Here is a 23,684-nt window from a genome sequence, read left to right as displayed (position 1 = left end):
TCTAATAAAGGGCATCAGTGAAAACCCCATAGCTAGTATCACACTGAATGGTAAAATATCGAATGCTTTTCCCCTAAGATCAAGAATAAAATAGGGATGTTAACTATTACTAGTTCCACTCAACATTGTACTAGAGGTCCTAGTCAGTGCAATCAGGCAAGAAAAAGAAATAAAAGGCAGAAAGAATGGGAAGGAAGAAGTAAACAGACTGTATTCACAATCAACATGATTGTTTACCAGTAAATGCTAAGGAATCTACCAAAAACAAAACCCTACTTCAATTAATAATTTAGAAAGACTGACAGACAAGATCAGTAGGCAAAAATCAACTGTATTCTTATATAATAGCAGAAAATAAATCAAAAGAAAAAATTTTTAAATTTATTTACAGTGATATCAAAAACATAAAATAGTTAGAAATTAATATGACATGCAAGGCCTCTATACTCTTCAGAATACAAAAATACAAAAGTGTATTACTGACAGAAATGAAAGAAAGCCTAAATAGAGCAGTGCATCATGTTCATGGATTTAAAAAAAAAAATATTCTGTTAGAATGTTCTTAAGATAATCTATAGATACAAAGCAATTTAAATCAAAATCTCAAAAAAGTCACAGACAAATATTCTCTAAGACAGTTTGCTAAAAGTGAAACTGCTGGTCATAAGGTATGTTTATTCCTTTTAAAAAGTATTAATGGGTTGGGCATGGTGGCTCACACCTGTAATCCCAGCACTTTGGGAGGCCAAGGCAGGCAGATCACCTGAGGTTGGCAGTTCGAGACCAGCCTGACCAACATGGTGAAACCCCATCTCTACTAAAAATAGAAAAATTAGACAGGCTGCGGTGGTGCGCTTCTGTAATCCCAGCTATTCGGGAAGCTGAGGTGGGAGAATCAGTCGAACCTGGGAGGTGGAGATTGCAGTGAGCCAAGATTGTGCCACTGCACTCCAACCTGGACAACAGAGTGAGACCCTGTCTCAAAAAGAAAAAAAAGTATTAATGGATACTGCCAAATTGATCTCCAAAGAGATTATGCCAATTTATATACCACCAAAAGTATATGTGTCTATTTTTCCATAAACTCATTGGCTCTAACAGTTGCAAATTCTTTCATGTATGAAAAAATTGTAGTTCAACATACAACATCTCCGTGCACATCTTTCATTTACTTAAGACATCTTTTGTTTGGTGGACTATCTGGCATATCCTTGGTCATTTTTCTATAGAACTGTTTTTTTTTTTTTTGAGACGGAGTCTCACTTACTCTGTCACCCAGGCTGGAGTGCAGTGATGCAGTCTTGGCTTGCTGCAATTTCCACCTCCCAGGTTCAAGCGATTCTCATGCCTCAGCCTTCCAAATAGCTGGGATTACAGACGTGCCCCACCACACCCAGCTGTTTTTTGTATTTTTAGTAGAGACAGGGTTTCGCCATGTTGGACAGGTTGGTCTCGAACTCCTTCCCTCAAGTGATCTGACTTCCTCGGCCTCCGAAAGTGCTGGGATTACAAGCATGAACCCCCACACCCAGCTAGGAGTATTCATCTTTTTATAAGAAATTTTTGCATTTAATATGTAGCTCCTTTTCCATCATATATAATAAAATATGTTGCCCAACATTTATTTTTTTTGTTTTTTATCTCCTATGGTTTATGACATGCATATAAGTCTCCTTCTCCTTTGGAATTGTAGCATTTTCCTATATTTTCTTTTAGTATTATAACATTTTCAATTTTTAAATTGAAATCCTTGATCATCTAAAACTTATCGTGATGTAAATGGAAAAGTTTTAACTTTTCTTCTCCATGTCTATCCAATTAGTCCCATACCACTTACAGAATAATTTACCTTTTGTTCACAGATTAGTAATGCTATATTTTATTTTCAAATCTATTGATTTCCTATTTATGTGTGACTATTAAGTAATTGTAAGTATCAAAACTTTACAATATGTTTTAATATTTTCTTTTAAGTTTTCTTTCTGATTATTTTTGATTAGGTACCAAAACTACTCAAATTGGGATGTTAAATTAGTAGACTGATTTAGGTAGATTGACCTTTTTTATATAATAGTCCATCTTTACATCAAAAAAGAATATATTCTTTGTTTATTCAAGTCAGTCATCTCCATTTCTTCATAAGCACTTTAAAGAGTTATATAAATTTGACATTTTGAGTTTATTTCTACATATTATATACATATATGTTTTATTTCCTGTGTTAATGGATTTTTCTTAATCACTTTTGAACAAGTTTTTTTTGTTTTTTTTTTTTTTCTTTTGAGACGGAGTCTTACTCTGTTGCCCAGGCTGGAGTGCAGTGGCCGGATCTCAGCTCACTGCAAGCTCTGCCTCCCGGGTTCACGCCATTCTCCTGCCTCAGCCTCCCGAGTAGCTGGGACTACAGGCACCCGCCACCTCGCCCGGCTAGTTTTCTGTATTTTTTAGTAGAGATGGGGTTTCACCGTGTTAGCCAGGATGGTCTCAATCGCCTGACCTCATAATCCACCCGTCTCGGCCTCCCAAAGTGCTGGGATTACGGGTTTGAGCCACCGCGCCCGGCCCAAGTTGTTTCTTAATTATAGTAAAGCAATTTTATTTTTATATTAATTTTGTAACCTACCTTGAATAGTTTAACATTTTTTCAGACTCTTAAAGTTTGTAATAATTGATTTCCTTAATTTTTTCTGTAGATGATACATTTCTTCTTACCTTCCAAATTTTATGTTTTTCATTTCTTTCCCTTTTCTTACTGCTTTGGTTACTATCTCCAGAATATTTATCCTGGAAATTTTGTCTTGTTCTTATTTTTAACAGGAATGCTTCTTTGGCATGACTTTGGTTTTGAAGACACATGGCTAGACAGACTGTTAGAGAAGACAAACACATATATACTGACATAAATGTATCGTGTGTAGTAAATTTCCATCTGTGTAAACTTTACTGAGCTATTAATCTGAAATAAAATGTTAAATTATTGTGGTAGCTATGAAGGAGATCACCTTTTTTTCTTTTAACTTTTTAATATGACAATTATATTAATCTATTTTCTAATGCTAAACTTACCTGTAAAATTTGAGCCAAACTTGATCATTGTGAATTATTGTTTTGGGTTCTATTTACCAATATGCTATTCATATCAATAAGTACATCAATATTAGTGAAATTAGTCTGTAGCTTTTCTTTTTTATTATGCTGTGTCAAGGTTTGATATCAGTATTATTTTTTTCTGGTTTTATAAAAAAAAACTTTGAATTTTTTCTTCTTTCTCTATACTGTGCTTTGAAACAGTTATAATAGCACAGTGTTCTTGATTTTTTACATTTTCATTAGCATTCAATTGCAAAACCATGGGGAGAGTTTGGTACTCTTGGAGAGGTTACTTTTTAACAACTTTTTCAACATGTTTGTGCCTAATCTTTATTCATAATTCCTGTATAATAAAAAATCAGTTTCAGTAATCTGTACTTTGTTTAGAAATAATTAATTACAGATCATTAAAATAAGAATACTGCCCAAAACACAGCCTGGGCGACAGAACAAGACTCTATTTCAAAGAGAAAAAAAGAATACTACCTAAAACAATATCCAGGTTCAATGTTATTCCTATCAAACTACCAATATCATTTTTCATAGAAATAGAAAAAAAAATTCTAAACAAAACCAAAAAAGAGACTCAATCGCCAAAGCAATTCTAAGCAAAAAGAACAAAACTGGAGGCATCAAATTATCCAACTTCAAACTATACTACAAGGCTACAGTAACCAAAAAAGCATGGTACTGGTACAAAAACAAACACACAGACAACTGAACAGGTTAGAAAACACAGAAATAAAGTCATACACCTACAACTAACTACCTGATCTTCAACAATGTCAACAAAAGCAAGCAATGGGGAAAGGACTCCCTTTTCAATAAATGGTGTTGGAATAGCTGGCGAGCGGTATGCAGAAGAATGAAATGGGACCCCTACCTTTCACCATATATGAAAATTAACTCAAGACAGGTTAAAGACTGAAATGTAAGACCTAACATTATAAAAAATCCTAGAAGAAAACCTAGCAAATATCCGCCGGGCACGGTGGCTCACGCCTGTAATCTCAGTACTTTGGGAGGCGGAGGCAGGTGGATCATGAGGTCACGAGTTTGAGACCATCCTGGCTAACACAGTGAAACCATGTCTCTACTAAAAATACAAAAAATTAGCCGGGCTTGGTGGTATGTGCCTGTAATCCTAGCTACTAGGGAGGCTGGGGCAGGAGAATCGCCTGAACCCAGGAGGTAGAGCTTAGTGAGCTGAGATTGTGCCACTGCACTCCAGCCTGGGCGACAGAGCGAGACTCCATCTCAAAAAAAAAACAGAAAAAGAAAAAGAAAAAGAAAAAAAAAGGAAGAAAACCTAGCAAATACCATTCCAGACATGCGCTTTGGCAGTGAACTTATGACTAAGTCCTCAAAAGCAACTGCAACAGAAACCAAAACTGACAAGTGGAATCTAATTAAACTAAAGAGCTTCTGCACAGCAAAAGAAACTATCAAGAGAGTAAACAGACAATCTACAGAATGGGAGAAAGTGTTTGCAAAGTATGGATCCAACAACGGTCTAATACCCAGAATCTATAATGAACTTAAATTATTCAACAAGCAAAAAACAAATAACCCCATTAAAAAAGTAGGCAAAGGGCATGAGCAGATATTTCTCAAAAGAAGATACACAAGCAGCCAACAAACATGAAAAAATGCTCCACATTGCTAATCATCAGAAAGATGCAAATCAAAACCACAATGAGATACTATCTCACACCAATCAGAATGGCTATCATTAAAAAGACAAAAAAAAAAAAAAAACAGATTTGCAGAGAAAAGGGAATGCTTATACACTGTTGGTAGGAATGTAAATTAGTTCAGCCACTGTGGAAAGTAGTTTGGAGATTTCACAAAGAACTTAAAAAACTACCGTTCAACTCAGTAATTCCACTAATGGATATATACTCAAGGGAATATAAATAATTCTACCAAAAAGACACATGCACTCGTATGTTCATCACAGCACTATACACAATAACAAAGACATGAAATCATCCTAGGTGCCCATCAACGGTGGACTGGATAAAGAAAATGTGGTACATATACACCATGGAATACTACACAGCGATAACAAAGAACAAAATCATGTGCTTTGCAGCAACATAGATGCAGCTGGAGGCCATTATCCTAAGTGAATTAACAGAGGAACAGAAAACGAAGTACCACATATTCTCACTTATAAGTAGGAGCTAAACAGTACACATGGACATAAAGATGAGAAAACAGACAGTAGGGACTAATTGTGAGGGAAAGAAAAAAAGGGGGTGAGGGCTGAAGAACTACCTTTTGGGAACTAAGCTCACTACCTGGGTGATGGGATCATTCATACCCTAAACTTCAGCATTACACATATACCTGTGTCACAAACCTGTTCTTGTATTCCCAAACTAAAATAAAAGTTGAAAAAAAAAAATAATCCATTTCATCCAGGCTTTCTAATTTATTGGCATATATTTATTTTAATTACCATTCAATTCTTTTAATTTTATCCAAGTTAGTGATTGTTTCCATTTTTATTTCTTACCTTGTACACTTTAGGCTTTTTTTAATTTTGCTTTTTAAAAGACAAAAAGCTGAATAAAATTCACAGTGATTTTTGTTTAAGAGAGAAATAACAAATGGAAGGGGAAAGCAACAGTAAAGTAGGAATAAGGGAAGGAAGAAGAAAAGGGAAAATGGTGAAGAGGAAGAAGATGAGGAGGCAGAGGAAAAAAAGAAAAACTAAGGCGAAAAGAGAGAAAAGAAAATAGTATAAAGGCAGAAAGGATCCAAGATGACCTCTCTGGCCAAATGTGGGTCAATGTTGCCTAGACTGGTGCTACTCAAAGTAGCTCGTCTATGAACTGTTACTGGTCCTCAATGAGATAAGGAGCTTATGCCAATATGCAAGTCTATGTATTGTTTTGCTTCCTTCAACAGAAAAGCCTTGCTATGAAAAAATAATAATAATCTCAGTTGAACTAACAGTGTGCTTAGTGAACAGTGTGCTTATTGACATATTTGATTTACATCATCGTGTAGTTTTTGTCTTATCAGAGGCAGGTAACAGTTTGTGGATGAGCACCAGCCAGTAGTAGCACCAAACTTGATCCTTCACCAACCAGGCCTCCAATGAACTGCATCTGTCCCTCATCTTATTGAGATTCTCCAGCTAGTTTCATGGCCTCACTCACTGTTTTAACCTTCTAGCTCTTCGGTACTACCAGACATCTAGATGGGTAGTTTAACCCATATTCAAAAAAGTTCAACACATACAGGCAATCAGTAAATATTGATTGACTTAATAGTTATGACTGAATGATCAAGGCTGATGTGTGTACAGCTTGCAGTTAATGAACTAAACAATTTACACTTGGCATAGGGTCAATGACACTTGAAATTGGCAGACACTCTGCTTCCAAGTTATGTGCCCCAGTGCAAAGCTGTGTTATCCAGAGAAAACAGAACTGTTTTCTTCTCCCAATGGCATAGGTTTGCAGAGAGGGGCTACCTTTTTCTAATTTACAGAAAAATTCTATTAGGTTAGCAGCACCCCTGTGAATCACTCAAATGCAAGGAATTTGACTGAAAATTAGCCTCAGTTATACAGCTGCTCAAACAATATTAAACTGATGCTGTATGTTCTAAATGATAGAAGGTAGAGCCATTCCAAAAATATGGCAAATTGGAATGACAGCTCCTTGACACAGGAATGTTCTTCACCTGGCTTTTTTTCTCTCTTCATTTTTTTCAAACACTGACATAGTTCATCTGTCAAAGAAATGGGAGATTGTTTTTAACTACAATGTACATCTGTAATCAGTATAAAGGGTAGCTTTACATCTCCATTTAGACATCCTTTCCTTCAGGAAGTTTTCCTTGATCTTCCAAGTCTGGAGTCAGATGCTCTTCCTGTTTCCTGTGGTAGTAATCTCTATTTTCCACTCTGTAGCATTGAACACAACCCTGTAGTTAGCTACTGGCATTTCCATTTGCCAAAGCATATTATTCCCTATTGTATTTTGAATGCTTAGCACAGTGCCAGCACAAGGCAGGAGGCAGGGCCGGGAAATGAAGGAAGAACAGAAGCGAACAACCCACAGCAAAGTATCACTTTTAGACATCAATTAAATGTGCTCCTCTTTGCAAAAGCCAGAGACAAAAGACCACCCAGGAATAGATCTTTATCCAATAAAGGGCCTTCTGACTGCTCCTAGATAAAGACACACCCTAAGACATTGCAATGGACTTAGCAAAGTGCAACCTACCTCTGGACCAATTTTTGTAAGCAACTCAGATAATTTCTAGGAGAAATGAGGGAAAACATTGCTCCCTAAAATTCACAGGGACACCTTTCAGGGTAGCTCCGACAAAGGCCCATAGAGAGAAAAGTGCAACAAGACCACTAACAAAAAAATTACCTGGAGGAAATGGGGAGTCTAGGCTCTAAACTTTGACTTAAAGAATGCTCAGAACTTCCCATAGATGCTCTTTTATTTCTCAATGCCCGCCTCAGCCTGCCAAGTAGCTGGGATTACAGGTGCCCACGAGCACGCCCAGCTAATCTTTATATTTTTAGTAGAGATGGGGTTTCGCCATGTTGGCCACGTTGGTCTTGAACTCCTGACCTCAGGTGATGCACCCACCTTGGTCTCCCAAAATGCTGGGATTACAGGCATGAGCCACACTGCACCTGGCCCCATATAAACTTTTCTTAATCATACTTCTGTCACTTGCTGGCTTTGTGATCCCATACAAGGTACTTCTTATCCTTGAAGCTCAATGATCACTAAAGGAGGAATATTATTTGCTTCCCCAAGTAATTGGGAGACTTAAGTCTGTTTCTAAAAGAGAAAAAGGCAGAAACCCAGTACGTACTTTAAAAATATGCCAACATTTCCAACACACACACACACACACACACACACACACACACACACACACATCACATCACAGGAACAGGATGCAGTTTGGTCTACAACAAAAGTTTGCTGTATACAGAAAAGTAACTGGATCCCCGCCATTTTTTATTTACTCACAGAAGGAGTCAAGAAGAATGAGTATTTTCCTAACAGCCAGCACTATCTAGGGGCAAATCTGCCAAGAAGAAAGTTTATTTTTATCACTTTCCTTTAAACTTTCTCCCTCCACTCCACTGTCAGTTCCCTGGGGGAATCAACTAGTGCCTCGTTTACCAACAACTTTGTTCTCAATGGACTATCATAATCCCAGATAATTTGTTAGCTCAGTGGTGCTCAAACAGCACCACTCCATCATGCAGCAATTCAGGAAGACTCTTGTCCTTTAAAGGGATCTTAGGTTACACTAGACAGGCCAGGAAAACAACAGTCATTTGGCTGGGTTTAGATAAAAGTGACTGCAAATGTGGCTTTACAGTCGTATCACTGCAAAGGCTGTCAACTGAAAACGGGCAAAAGACATTTGTGTTTTACTGTATGACACTAGGAAATATTTAAGATTGAAAGGACGACTCCCCAAGAGGTCTTCTTAATGAGCTAGGGGCTTTCCCTAGAGCCCCTCAAATCGGATCGATTTGTTCGGCCCATTTTTAAGACCAGCCCTGGCTGATTCTGAAAAATCAAGACATGCGTGGAGGGCCCCAAGAGTTCTCTGAAATCCTCAGCTGGACGGTTCACAGCAGGATAAGTGCCAAGAGGCTCCTCCCATCAATCTTGAAGGCTGGGATCCATCCAAAACTGCTCCAGGAATCCTGATGGGTTCCAAGGAATACTTCCCAGGGAATTACTAAGAGGCCTTACCAGTGGGGCGCCTGTCCTTTCAAAGGGACCCACAGGAGGTCAGGGCTGCAGTGGAGGTTCAGGTCTATCCTGGCTCAGGGTTCCCCAGGGAGAAGGAGAGGATGGATACCCAGTATTTACTGAGACAGTAAGAAAGATAGCCTGTACATCATGGATGAACCTTGAAAATATTTTGCTAGGTAAAAGAAGCAGCCACAAAGGACCACATATTGTATACTTCCATTTATAGGAAATGTCCAAAATAGGCAAATCCATACAGACAGGGCAGCAGGTTAGAGAGAAATGGGGAGTTACTGCTAATAGGTACAGGATTTCTTTTGGGGGTGCTAAAATACTCTAAAATTCTGGATTTACTCTACTCTGTGAAAACACTAAAAATCGTTGAACTGTACACTTTAAATGGGTTGAGAGGTATATGAATTATATCTCAATAAAGCTGGTTAAAAAACAAGTAAACAAAACCATCCTGAAGTTTACCTTATAATAGTGAAGCACTTGAGTTCAGAGGAATCCAAGTTACTCTTCTGAAAAACCAAATATCCACAAGCTGCTCATTGATTCATTTATTCCTTTACTCATTCTAAATTTACCAGTGAGTTCTCTACGTGCAGACTGGACCACGCTGTCAGAAACAGAACACCAGGTCCTTCATTGCATCCAGCTTCAAGTCTGTTTGCTGGATTTCAATAGAGCCCATCACGTACTGTAAGTATTATAAAAAGTACACTCCCTGTCCCTCGGTAGAGGAAGGGCCCCAAGGCCTTTAACAGGGGAGTTTCAGGAAAATCCATTTTCATTTCTGCTCTCCTCTCCACAGCCACCAAAGACTAACTCCCATCCTTCTCTTGTTCCTGCCTGCCCCCACTCCCACCCTCTTCAGCTGCTATCAACAGAGGACTCTCCAGAACTTGCAGAAGTAATGCGGCTCTCAGCAGCAGCTCCAGAAGCAATGCTTGGGGGAAATCCTGGCCCGTGTGAGAGCTGCACACAAGCTTCATTTGGACACTTTCCGTAAGGGCAGGTCCAAAACTCTCCTGGTCCTTAGCAGACCAACCCTGAGCCACACAGGACACAGGAACCCAGCACCAAGATCTGAGCGCCTGTGGTCCTGGACCTGCCGGCGGCCTCCAGGCTCTGCCCTGGGACTGAGGCCACTGTAAAGGCTCCGTGCGCCAAAGCCCAGCTGCCCCGGATGCCTATCCGCCCAGACGCTATGTAAAAGGAGGCTTGAGCGGACGCGGGGTGCGGGGGGATGTCAGAGAGATAAAAGGGGGCAAGTGAGAGGTCGGCAAGCTAAATCGGAGAGGATTCTCCAACATTACAACCTGTTGGTGCCTCTCTCAAAACTGCAACCTCCTGGCTTCTGGCACCGAAGCAAAACGCACGAAGCATCCCAGCTTCCCGGCGCAGAGAGGTGGAGGAGCGCCTACTGTCGCCATCCTCCATCCTCGCGCTCTGCCTAGCTGTTTCCCTTTGCGTCCAGCGCCTGGTCCTCAGCTACCCAAATCTGTAGAAGTGCCAACAGGTGACTGGGTGAGTTTCGTCCCCTGTAATCTCCGTCAGCAGCTCTCCCAAGCTATCACAAACACAAGCTAAATAAAAACTGCGTGTTCTTTATGGACACACAGCCCTTCAAGACGGATCCCACCCAAATTACCGCCTTTGTTAAGCCCCTTCTTATATGGAAATGCTGGAGCCGCCACTGTCCCGCAGCCAAACGCAGCTTCTTCCCGCCACATGCTCACGTCACCCAAACACTGGGAAAAGCTTCCCGGAGCAGCGCATGGTATTTCCAGTATCTCTGCGCTCTCATTACCCAATGCCTCTAATCTCCCTGCACCGTGAGCCCCACGAAAAGGCATCCAGGTGCACCCGTCCCATCCCATCCCATCCCAAAGGTCCCCAGGCCATCCTGGGCGCGCGCGTGAAAAGAAAGTCCATGGAACTGCATTGCATCTGCAGGTGGCTCGCTGTCTCCCCTTTTCCTTGTTCATGCATGGACTTCGAAGCCGAGCCGAAGAAGAGCAGAGAAAGACGAACTGACCTGTGCTGGGCAAGGTTCCAGCCCAGGTTGGGAGTTCTCCGCGCCTACGGAAGATCGAAGCTCCGCCGCGAGTTGGTCCTTGGCGGCGCACCGTCCTTGCTCTCTTCCCTCGGAGTACCCTTTTTTAATTAGCCTCTCTCTCCCTCCCCCTCCTGCTCCCGCTGCGCTTCCACTCCCAGCCTCCTGGAGCTGCCTCCGCCTCTCCAGCTGGGCGCCCAGGATCAGATAAGAAGAAAGGAAGGCCCGCCGGCAGCCAATTATAGAGCGGAGGGTGGCCGCGGGGGCGGGAGGTGGGGAGGTGGGGAGGTGGGAGGCAGGCCTAAACCCATAACGCCCCCCACGTTCTCTCCTCCTCCTCTCCCCCATCCCCGCCCTACTAGAGATGTGGAGAAGCCAGCCCGTGCCGCTCGCGCTCGCCTACCCCGAACCTGGCTGTACCCCCAGGTGCGCGCTGCAGCGGGCTGTGGCGCGCCGAGAGCGAACTGGGCTTTTTCCCTTCCACTGGGGCAGAAGCTAGTGCAAGCTCCCAAACCAGGCCCCTTGCTCGCATTGGGAGGTCTCCAGTCCTCCTATTTTCAGGTGCTGTGTGCCCACTTCCCCATTCCCAAAAGACAGACCTTGCCTTCCCGCGTCAAAGACCCTGCGCTCCGAGGGAAAGAGGTATGCACTATGAAGGCCCCCTTCGAGCGTCTTCTTCTCCCTCTTCCTCTTGTGAACAAGTCCAAGGGCTCTAAAACGCCAAAGCAGCGATGCTCAGACTTTAAGGTGCAGGGGAATCAGCTGGAGGTATCAAAATGGTCATTTTTGTAGGTTACAAAAGGACGAATGTAGGCAATTTCGTGTGGTTGTACCTCATAACTTGCCGTTTCCCCACCCGCAGACATTCTCGTTCAAGGAGCCTGAGGTAAGACCAGGGACTCTGCAATTTTCACACCCGCTGGTGGTTCAGATCTTTGCAGGCCACTCTTTGAGAGGCTCTACCCTGAGATGTGAAGAACAGAAGGCCACCAGGGCCCTGCGCTGGCTCTCCGGAGACTCGGTCCCGCGAGCTCACCTGCTGGGTGGGGCCTCTAGAAAAGTCAACACCTTTACTTATTTTTGACCCATAGTCCCCACCGTCCATGCCCGATTCTTCACAGATGTTAGTGGGAAGGTGGGCGGAAACTGAAAATTCTGCAGAACCCTATTTTGCGAGAAAATACTTTCTTGCCTTGGAAAACTGAAAAGAATATTTCACTACCACCAAAGGCTGGTGATGGAGCAAAGAGAGAGGAAAGCAAGTGGTACTCTTAGGTTTCCAAATTTGCCTCCATCATGCCCAGCTGAGAATCCCTATAGAAGGACTGTGATTTGCAAGGTGGTCCCTGCGACATTCCAACTGTCCAAGCTGCGGCTAGCCACCTCCTCTGCTCTCCTCGAATGTGTTATTTGCATCGCCGCGCGTGCTCCGAGCTGCAGCAGGGGTCCTGCGGCTGGAGTGAGTGGAAGGCCCCTTCCAGCCCCCACCGCCGCCCCGCGTCCTGCGGTGTCGCTAGGAATTGGCCTCAGTTCAGCCACAGGGTGCGGCCCGAGCAAGGCGCCATTCGGCTTCCGCGCTTCACTGACTGCAATTCTCTCGGGCCAGGAAGCCGGCGCAGCTTTTTAGGAGACCCGCTCCGACTCCAAGGACTGCAAAGGGAGAGCGCCACCTCGTGTCTGTGCGGGGCTTGGGAGAGGCGGGATCTGGAAAGGCACCCTTTCAGCCTAGATGCACACGTAGGGACTAGAATTCCTGAAATGCAGTATTTATTCCTGAAGACAACCACCACTTTAGTTAGGTCTCTTTCCCTCTGCCCCCATCCAAGTGTCTACCATCCTCATATTCTGATTCCCCTTCTCACTAATAAAAATTTACTCTCGTGTTCATTTTTACCAACATGAAGATGACTAGCATAAGTTTTTCTTATAATTCCCTTTGGGGAGGTAGTTGTAATGTTAGCACAAAGTTTAGGTAAAAGATAGGGGGTAGTTCCAATCATTTAATTACAGAAAATTGGCCGGGCGCCGTGGCTCACGCCTGTAATCCCAACATTTTGAGAGGCTGAGGCAGGTGGATCACCTGAGGTCAGGAGTTCAAGACCAGCCTGGCCAACATGGTGAAATCCCACCTCTACTAAAAATATAAAAACTAGCCAGGCGTGGTGGCAGGCGCCTGTAATCCCAGTTACTCGGGGGGCTGAGGCAGGAGAATCTCTTGAACCCGGGAGGCGAAGGTTGCAGTGAGCCAAGATCACACAATCGCACTCCAGCCTGGGGGACAAGAGCGAGACTTCATCTCAAAAAAAAAAAAAACCAGAAAATTGGGAATGGGAGGTTGCCTGATGATTTTAAAATGTGAAATATGTGTGCAAAAACCCACAGATAAGCATAATATTTGCTTGATAAAAATCTTATGTGATGATTTGTATTGATTTAGTAATCATATAAAATGGGTTCCTTTTCAAGAATTCTAACTCATCCTTCCTTCCTCTCCTTAACTTTTGACTTCTTGCATTTCACTTTAAATGTAGAAAAGCCTCAGTTAATGTTGAATCAGAATGGCTGGTTTCAATCAGTTTTCCATTTAGTTGCAGTTGTGTGTGAAGTGTCAGCTTCCAGAGAGGTTATTCAACGCTGATCTTAAGGCCAGTCCTCAGAGTCTGGTGGAGTACTGAGAACTGAATCACAGAAACAAGACCAGAAAACCCCACTGAAGTTTCCCTCCTTCGATCTAGGAAAAAAAAAAAAAAACCTGCATATGAATATCTGGGGCCTTTTCAAAGATAACCAAAAATTCCAGCTTCTAACAGTAATTGATTTCAGGACACAACAACTCTTCCCCAGAGTCTCATTCCAAGTCTGTGACCTGACTGTGATCCTATTTCTCTCTAAGGACTGCACGCACACCTCTGCCCCTTTCTTGTCTCACATTGGTGAGGTTATTTTGCCTCCCTGAGCCTAACTCCTCATGTGTAAAAAGAGGGGATGGCACCCCGTCTCTACTAAAAAAAAAATACAAAAAACTAGCTGGGCGAGGTGGCGGGCGCCTGTAGTCCCAGCTACTTGGGAGGCTGAGGCAGGAGAATGGCATGAACCCAGGAGGCGGAGCTTGCAGTGAGCTGAGATCCGGCCACTGCACTCCACCCTGGGCAACAGAGCGAGACTCCGTCTCAAAAAAAAAAAAAGAGGGGATGGCCAGTGCAGTGGCCGATGTCTGTAATTCTAACATTCTAGGAGGCCGAGGTAGGTGGATCACTTGAGCTCAGGAGTTCGAGACCAGCCTGGGCAACATGGTGAAGCCCTGTCTCTACCAAAAAAAAAAAAAAAAAAACAAAAAACACCCAGGTGTAATGGCGCATACCTGTAGTCCCAGCTACTTGAAGGGGTGAGGCAGGAGGATCACTTGAGACCAGGAGTTCCAGTCTGCGGTGAGCTGAGATGGGGCCACTGCACTACAGCCTGAGTCACGAAGTGATACCTTGTCTCAAAAAAAAAAAAAAAGAGGGTAATTAATTATATCTTAAGGGATTGTCATGTGGATTAAATAATAGATGTGTTTATGGACCTAATGCATAACCAACAATTAATAAATGGCAGCTATGTTACCCAAACTGGTACTATCCCCCTCCCCCCCTTTCTGCCCGTTGCACAGGACTGTACTCTCTTAGCTGCCCCTTCTGGAAGATTCTCCTTTCCATGTTTCTCAACAGAGGTACTATTGACATTCTGGGCAGGACAGCATGACTACCTCATTCCTGGCCCCATCAGCCAAATTCCAGTAGCACCCAACCATCTCCTGGGCATTGTGATAACCAAAAAATACCACCACACAAGCTGTAGCAAACCCCAGTTTCAGCTGAACAAATTATTTGCAGTTCTACTCCAACCTTGCTGTAACACCCAGCTGTGATTCTTTTCCCCCAGTCTGGTGTCCATTCTACCTTCATACTCAGCCAGTAAGCAGGCACCAGCTGATAATAATATGCCATACTTATGAGCAATAACCATGGCCCAAGTCCTGGACCTCCTTTCTCATGATCCCCTATCCATGCTGACTACCCCATTCCTGCTTCTGGGACACCCGTATTTGCCCCGATCTGACAGTAGCACAGCTGGTAACAGAGGGTTGATGGCCAGCACAGCAGAGTGTCTTCCAGACCGTGCCTCATAGTCAAGGGCCCATGTCCCATCTAACTGACTGATGTCTTTGATGTACCAGCTGTTAAGTACTTCGTATCTCACCCTTGGTAGCAGAAGTCTGAATTCCTTTAGGAAATTACCTCCAATCCATTGTATGCAGCTGCAGGGAGGTTGTCATTCAGCTTGCCGGTTCTTTTTTCACCTATTCCCCTAGTTAGTGGGCATAGACTCTAAACTAAGCCAGAGAGATACTCTGTCCCTCAAATCCGAGTATTAAGTGGTGGGACACAAGGGCAGAAAAAAATGTTTCCTGAATTTTTATCTCGGTTTATCCTGACAATGATGTCTGAAGGAACACCGTCTCCTGATACCCAGATAGCGCTCTCACCTCCAGCAGGAGCATACCACTGCAGTTATACCAGTTGTTAAAATACTGAAATGTGGCCAGGCATGGTGGCTCACGCCTGTAATCCCAGCACTTTGGGAGGCTGAGGTGGGCGGATCATTTAACATCAGGAGTTCAAGACCAGCCTGGCCAATATGGTAAAACCCCATCTCTACTAAAAATATATATTTTTTAAATTAGCCAGGTGTGGTGGTGCACACCTGTAATCCCCACTACTAGGGAGGCTGAGGCAGGAGAATTGCTTGAACCCGGGAGGCAGAGGTTGCAGTGAGCCGAGATCACGCCACTGCCCTCCAGCCTGGGCAGCAGAGCAAAACTCCATCTCAAAATATATATATATATTGAAATATTTCCACATTGGTTGGCAAATAGCTGCTTCTCCAATACCGCAACACCCTGAATGTCCTCTTCCCCACCCCTCCCTGGGACCTCTACCTCAGATCTCCCTTTTGACCCCACAATTGAAGAGGTAGCCTGTAGATTTGCTGCAGGCCTCTAGTTTGCACTCAAATGTAGCTTCCAGCATTCATTCGGATTGGACTGTCCCTGTGCCACCCTGGTTGCTCAATCTTTTGAATACCAGCCCTGCTCAGAGCTCCAGGACATCTGGCTCCTGTTTTTCCTGAACCTTTTGTCTCAGTCCATGAACATCCCCATTAGCTCCAGATTTGATTTATTTCCCTGTTAATGGAAGAAACTCGACAAAACCAACCTTTATTTCACCAGTCCTGAAGCCGGGACAAAAGCCATGAGACAGCTTGTCCAAACTTACCTAGAGTATTAACAACAAAACGAACACTAGAATTCAAATGATTTGACTCCCAGGCCAGAGCTTTTTCCACTGTAGTATGCTGACTTCTTTCCAAACAATACAGCGATACCTCCCATGCTCCTGTAGGGTTTTTGTTTTACGATTGCATTCAAGTCCATCACCCTATTTAATACATTAGCTCTGCAAGGTTAAGACTTATTCAGAGGTGAAAATCACATTGTCTTCTTCTGTCCTTTAGGGTGCTGGAGCCCTCCCTTTCTCACAATTGCCTTTCATGTTCTTGAACCAATAATTGAGACATTCCTCATCTTTTCAGCTCCATGGCCCAGATCAAAGTCATGACCCTAACAGCAGCCAAGTTTTTCATGTGTGACAGCGTCGTATCAGTGTATGCATTCTGCATAAAAGATCCTATTCATAGCACAATAATGCTGGATCAAGTCTAAGAGATTATATATTCAGTCACGAGTGGCATGACAACATTTTGGTCAACAAAGAACTGCATATACAGCGGTGGTTCCATAAGAATAAATTATAATGTCACGTTTTTACTGTACCTTTTCTATGTTTAGATAGGTAAATACTTACCATTGTGTTACAGTTGCCTGCAGTATTCAGTACAGTAACATGCTGTACAGGTTTGCAGCCTAAGAGCAATAGGTTATGCCATATAGCCTAGGTGTGCAATAGGCTATCCCATCTAGGTTTGTGTAAGTACATCCTAAGATGTTCACACAGTAGCAAAGTTGCCAAACAATGCATTTCTCAGACTGTACCCCTGTCGTTTAGCAATGCATGACTGTATGTGCCAAACCCCCTTCACTTTACAAATGAAGAAACTGAGATCCAATGAATTAAATGCCCCATTTAAATCCCCAAAGAGTCAGTGTCAGATATTACTAGATTAAATACCATCTGACAAAAAGCCAAGACTCTTTCCAATAATAACAATATCACAATAAGAAAAAGAACTTTTATCGAGAGGCTTTTGGATTCCAGACATGCTGGGAGAACTGATATGGACTATTTCAATTTTTTAATTATTTTATTAAAATCGTACATCATGTAATTTTTAAAGTTATATAATACTGAAAACTTGTAAAGTAAAAATAATACTGTCTTGCTTTCCAGAAGTATTTTTTACCCTTTTAGCAGTTTTTTTCTGAGACTTTCAAAATTTCCATACTTCTAAATAACACACATGTACTGCCATGTGTCTATTAATCAGTTTTTTATATATATATATATATATATTTTTTTTTTTTTTTTTTTTTGAGATGGAGTCCCACTCTATCACCCAGGCTGGAGTGCAGTGGCACGATCTTGGCTTACTGCAACCTCCACCTCCCAGGTTCAGGTCATTTTCCTGACTCAGCCTCCTGAGTAGCTGGGTTTACAGGTGCCTGCCACCATGCCTGGCTAACCTTTGTGTTTTTAGTAGAGACAGGGTTTCACTATGTTGGCCAGGCTGGTCTCGAACTCCTGACCTCAGGTGATCCGCCCGCCTCAGCCTCCCAAAGTGCTAGGATTACAGGTGTGAGCCATCATGCCCAGCCCTATTAATCAATTTTAAACATCATTTATATATTTCCTATTATGGCAAAAAGGATAGGCTCTCTTATGCTGCCATCCCCCTTTCTCCTCTTCTATCATCCCAATGTGATTAGATTACAATTTTGGTTAAATCTATATTCAGCATTTTCATTCATATGCTATGCGAGTATTATTCATATGGAAGCATCAATGATTATTTTCCTTCTACATTTAGTTTTTCCTGAAGTTAATAAATGACCTTGCTTTTTCATTTTCTTACTTTTCTCTTTGCTTTTTGCTAGTTCTTCCTACTACTTCCAACAGCCTCTCAGTACAGGGTTCCATAATTTACATCAGGTAAATTTTTTTAGACATTTCTCCTTCTTTGGGCAGTTTTCCCTCTTAGAGCCGCTACTTGGTTGTCATGCTGGCCTTTGCTTTTCTACTGTACTTAGAAGTTGCTTTGCCTTTTTCCAAGACTGGATTCTGATTTCCTGGATATGACGGCTCCCTCTTCCCTGGCACATGCCCTTGCTCTGGTTGAGTACATCCTCCAGGAGTTTGATCTGGTTAAAAAGCTGGTTCTACAGTAGCAGGCATGGTGGTGACAGCTCTTAGCTATCTGTCTTTTGCGCCAGGCTGCTTCCATTTGAATGGCTGCTGTCCTAGTCAGTTCAGGCTGCTATAACAGAATACCATAGACTGGGTGGCTTAAACAACACAAATTTACTTTTCACAGTTCTAAAGGCTGGGAAATCCAAGGTCAAGACACTAACAGCTCTAGTGCTTGGTGAGGGCCTACATACTGGTTTGCAAATGGCTGTCTTCATGTGTCTTCACATGGTAGAGGGGGGGAGAGAGAGAGAGAGAGAGAGAGAGAGAGAGATCATCTCTTTTGCCTCTCCTCTTAGAAGAATACTAATCCCATTCATGAGGGCTCCACCCTCAGAACCTAATCGGCTCCCAAAGGTCCCACCTCCAATACCACCACATTGGGGATTTAGTCTGCAACATATGGTTCTTTGTGGGATGGGGGGCCAAAAATATTCAGCCTGTTGCCACTGACCTCTATACCTGGGCGCAATTCTCATTCCACAGGTTCTATTTCTCTCATGTGCTAGATATCCTGTTTTCAACTGTACATGTCTTCCCAGTTGTACGTCATTCTCTCATGTTGAATAAGGATATTCCCCAGTGGTATCCTAAGACAGGTGCATGATGAGAGGAGACACATTTTTCAGATCTTGTGTTTTACCCTCATGTTTCATTACAAGTTTGAGGGACACAGAATTCTAGCTTAGAAATAATATTCCTTCACAATGGTGAAGGTGTTGCTCCCTTCCTTCCTTCTTGCTTCCTGCATTGTTGCTATGATTAAGAAGCCATTCTGACTTTTGGTCCTCTCTGAGTGAACAGTCTCCCCAACAACCTACTCCTCCTGCAAGGTTATAAAATCTTTTTGTCGCCTATGCTTTGAAATTTCATGATGGTATGCTTTGATGTGGGTCCAGTTTCATCCATTGTACTAGGTACTCCGTAGATTCTTTCAATCTAGCAATTCACATGCTTTGTTTCCAGAAAAACCTCCTTAAGCATCTTATTAATGAAATCCTCGCTTCTATTTTTCTATTCTTTTTGTCTGGATTTCCTTTTTCAAATAATAGACCTCTAAGAGTGATACTGTAATGTTACTACTTTTTCTTTACTGTTTCTTTGTCTTTTTGTTCTATCTTATGGATTTTGTCACCTTACTTTTAAATTTTATTTTAATTTCTTGATATCCTGGCCTTAGGAGATTCACTCATATTGGCTTCCCAAAGTGCGGGCATTATAGGCATGAGCCACTGTGCCTGGTCTTTATATTTTAGTTTCTAATTTCTGTTATTACATTTTGATTTCCAATACATCTATTTTGTGTTTTTTAAAAGGTTTTTATAATAGTATCCTATCCTTGTTTCATAGGCACAACCTCTGTGAAGATATTAACAATTGTGTTTTCTTAAAGCTTTTTTCTCTCTGCATAGACTTTATTTTCCAAAAGACTTCGTCTCCTTGTTTGTTTGGAATTCCATCTCCACATTAGGAACTTTACTTAGATTTCTGCTATTCCTTGGTGGCCTGAGTATGAGAAAGTGGTTCCAAAAAAAAAAACCAAAAATGTCGCCGGGCGCGGTGACTCACGCCTGTAATCCCAGCACTTTGGGAGGCCGAGGTGGGCGGATCACCTGAGGTCAGGAGTTCGAGACCAGCCTCAACATGGAGAAACCCCGTCTCTACTAAAACTACAAAATTAGCCAGGCGTGGTGGTGCATGCCTGTAATCCTAGCTACTTAGGAGGCTGAGGCAGGAGAATTGCTTGAACCTGGGAGGCGGAGGTTGCGGTGAGCCGAGATTGCGCCATTGCACTCCAGCCTGGGCAACAAGAGTGAAACTCTGTCTCAGAGAAAGAGCAAGAGAAGGTATACAAAATGTTAACAGTTGAATTTATGTAAAGACTGTACGGGTATCCTTTGCACTAATCTTTCAACTTTTCTGTAGTTGCTTTTTTTTTTCCAGACAGACTCTCACTCTGTCTCCCAGACTGGAGTACAGTGGCACGATCTCGGCTCACTGCAACCTCTGCCTCCCGGGTTTAAGCGATTATTCTGCCTTAGCCTCCCGAGTAGCTGGGTTTACAGGCACTCACCATGCTCAGCTACTTTTTGTATTTTTAGTAGAGACAGGGTTTCACTATGTTGGCCACGCTGTTCTCGAACTCCTGGCCCCAAGTGATCCGCCTGCCTTGGCCTCCCAAACTGCTGACATTACAGGTGTGAGCCACCATGCCCACCCCAAGATTTTAATTTTTCAAAGTAAACTTCTGAGATATAAAAAGAAAGGAGAGCAAACGCAGAGTGGGAGATTGAAAAAGGGACTGGAAGCTGAACGTGAGCCCCTGCTTTTTAGGGTGACCTTCACTGTAGCCCTTTGTTAAGAAGCCCCAGGGTCAGTATCTTTATTCTTTCCTCTTGGGCGGGCAGCTTTCTCAAAGAGTGCACTTCCTGTCCCTTGCCTCAAGGATAAATCTGGCTGCCAGAGTTCTGATTGAACGAGTCGGCTTGAGGACTTTGAAATCAGCACTCCTTATGCATATGGCCTCTTAATCCTCTATTGTCAGTACCACACCTGTACTCTCCACTGCATGGGTTCACTCTCAGGCTCACACCTCCACGTTTTTCCTTCTCCAAAGAATAAACCTCAGTTTTCTACCAACATACAGGAGTGTAGCATTAAGGAGAGGGACTAGAAATTTGCCCTCTTAAACATCTTCCACCCAATCCTTCTTATTTTAGCACCAACTCTTTTTATCCCATGGCTCTGGGCTGAATATTTGTGTCCTCCCAAAATTCATAGGTTGAAGCCCTAACCCCCAATATGGTGGTGTTTGGAAGTAGTGCCTGTGGTAGGTAATTAGGTATAAATGAGGTCATGAGGGTCAAGCACTCCTGATGGGACTCATGCCCTTACCAGAAGAGTAGGCCAGCTGAGAAGCATCTCTAGGGGTCTATAAAGTGGTACTATTACACTCTTTATTTTCAGAAGAGGGAACTCGGGTGGAGAGAGGAGATTACCAAGATTACTATGGAGTCTGCAAATGGAGTAAGAATTCAAATGTCACCAAAGCTAATATCCTTAACACTATGCTGATCTATTTCCCCATTCACATTCTTTTAATCAGCTTAATTTCATGTTGCCTATTTTTTCTGTCTTTTAAGGAAAATTACTTGACTATTCTGAAGAAGAAACAATAACAACACACCCCCCCAAAAAACAGTGAAAACTGATGACAAGGATGAAGCATTGTTACCTGTTACCTGTTGCCTATTGGTCAAACCAATATGTTGCTAAAGGAAAAGAAGTGGTGATTGCATTGTACATCGAGCCTAAAGCTATGTCTCAGATTATATCCTGCTATTCATGCTGTTGCTCCCATATACAGCATAGTTCACGGATTCACCAAGGCTAGCCTCAGGCCTCTGGTGAGACTTCCTCCAAGAACCTACACCCTAGAAAAAAATTTGGGGTAATATATAACCACCAAGATATATCCACTAAGACTAAAGAGACACTTAAAATATTAATAGGAGCCAAACTTTAAACCAAAGGAAAGACATCCTAAGGCAACATTTCAAGAATCAGCCCTGGGAAGATTGAAGAGGGCCAGAAAGTCTTCACTGAGGACATTTTAGATTTTCCAGAGAAATGAGAAGCACACAGAGCTAGAAATAGAGAGAAAATCACAGAGATCTCTTCTCTTAGAGAATTGAAAGAGCAGAGAGACAGAGAAGGCATGAGATAGAAAATCTTGTATGGGTCTGGGTTTTGGAAAATTCTGTTTGTTACGCTGTAGTGAAGTGCTCTGCAAAAATTATTATTTGTTTTGTTTTGTTTTTAGCTGTTATTCATGTATGTAAGTTGTGGTTCATAGTGTCTCTTCCAATCTATACCCTTTGACGTGTTAATTAATTGATGAAACTTTTGTTCTCAAACTTTTACTATTTCAATCCAAAACCTTCAGATTTGTCTGAAAATTCACCATGGGCCACTAGACTGAGAATGTCTCTACTCTGCAGTAGCCTCAGTGCAGAAGCTTAGAGGAAACCAAGCTGAGCACTGAAATCAGTTGGCAGTGCCCTGCTCCCTCTGTGACTGTATTCACTTAAAGTTGTCCAGATTATGTTCTCAGGATCAATGACCATTTTATTTGTGTCCCTAGCAACTGGCTTAGCACATATTATCAATCCAAAACATGTTCTCTGAATGAATGAACAAAAGCAAGAATGAATGAGCAAACCACCATATTCCAGCAGAGCACCACGATGGTTTAGAGCTTCTGTTCGTTGCCAGGCTTTGCCCTCATGAGTTGGGTGACATTAACTAAGTTATTTAAGATATGCCTTCTCATTAATTTATACCACAGATATTACTGCTGGGCTCTGAGTACGCATGGGGTGAGCAAAACAAGTCCATTGGCCTTGTGGAGTTTAGAGTCCAGCTACACAAACACACACTAACAAAACATGAAGTGCTCTGATGGTAGCGCATTGAGGTGTGAGAGTGCAGGTATTATGCAACTTATTCAGGTAGAATGATCAAGAAGTACATAGGTGAGGAGGTGACCTTTAGGCTGACAAAAAGAGAGACAGTCAGCCTTGAGAAGATATGAAACAAAAGTATTCTGAAAAGAAAGAAAAGCTTTTATGAAGTCGTTGGGTTTTCAATGAAACAATTGAAAAAAACAATAAGAAAACAAAGTCATCGGGCAAGGGAGAGCTTGCACAGGCCCAAATTATTTTGAATGAGCAGAGTTTGGTGAAATCAGAAGAAAGAGACTTAAGGCCAGGTAGAGTGGCTCAGAGACTTCGTAATCCCAAGACTTTGGGAGGATCACTTGAGTCCAGGAGTTGGAAACCAGCCTGGGCAATACAGTAAGACCTTATCTCTACACACACACACAAAATAATAAATAATAATTAAAAATTAGCCAGGCATGATGACATGTCCCTGTAGTCCTAGGTACTCTGGAGGCTGAGATGGGAGGATCACTTGAGTCCAGGAGTTGAAAACCAGCCTGGGCAATACAGTAAGACCTTATCTCTACACACACACAAAAATAAATAATAATTAAAAATTAGCCAGGCGTGATGACAAGTGCCTGTAGTCCTAGGTACTCTGGAGGCTGAGATGGGAGGATTGCTTGAGCCTGGGAGGCACAGGTTGCAGTGAGCCAAGATCGCGCCACCACACTCCAGCCTGGGTGACAGAACAAGACCCTGTCTCTAAATAAATAAATAAATAAATAAATAAATAAATAAAGAAGGGTGGAATGAGACACAAGAGGTGAACAAGGATCAGACCTTGGACAACCTTGTATGCCAAGGTAAG

General features: G+C 42.5%; 1 protein-coding gene across 4 annotated transcripts in view; it reads right to left on the bottom strand.

Moving 5' to 3' along the window:
* Positions 1-23,684, bottom strand: part of COL14A1 (collagen type XIV alpha 1 chain) — a 281,368-nt gene that overhangs the window by 233,605 nt on the left and 24,079 nt on the right. For 3 of the 4 annotated variants that reach the window (XM_031650143.1, XM_031650140.1, XM_031650142.1), the window contains exon 1: positions 10,891-11,112. The exons of the other annotated variant lie outside the window; for it this stretch is intronic. The gene's annotated coding sequence lies outside the window, so the exon portion shown is untranslated. Of the gene's footprint in view, positions 1-10,890; positions 11,113-23,684 lie in introns of those variants that run through there. 4 annotated transcript variants of the gene reach the window in all.

The sequence above is a fragment of the Papio anubis genome, chromosome 8 (genome assembly GCF_008728515.1).
Source record: "Papio anubis isolate 15944 chromosome 8, Panubis1.0, whole genome shotgun sequence".
Classification (NCBI taxonomy): domain Eukaryota; kingdom Metazoa; phylum Chordata; class Mammalia; order Primates; family Cercopithecidae; genus Papio; species Papio anubis.
The sequence above is the reverse complement of the archived record's forward strand: the minus strand, read 5'-3'. Positions and strand labels throughout refer to the sequence as shown.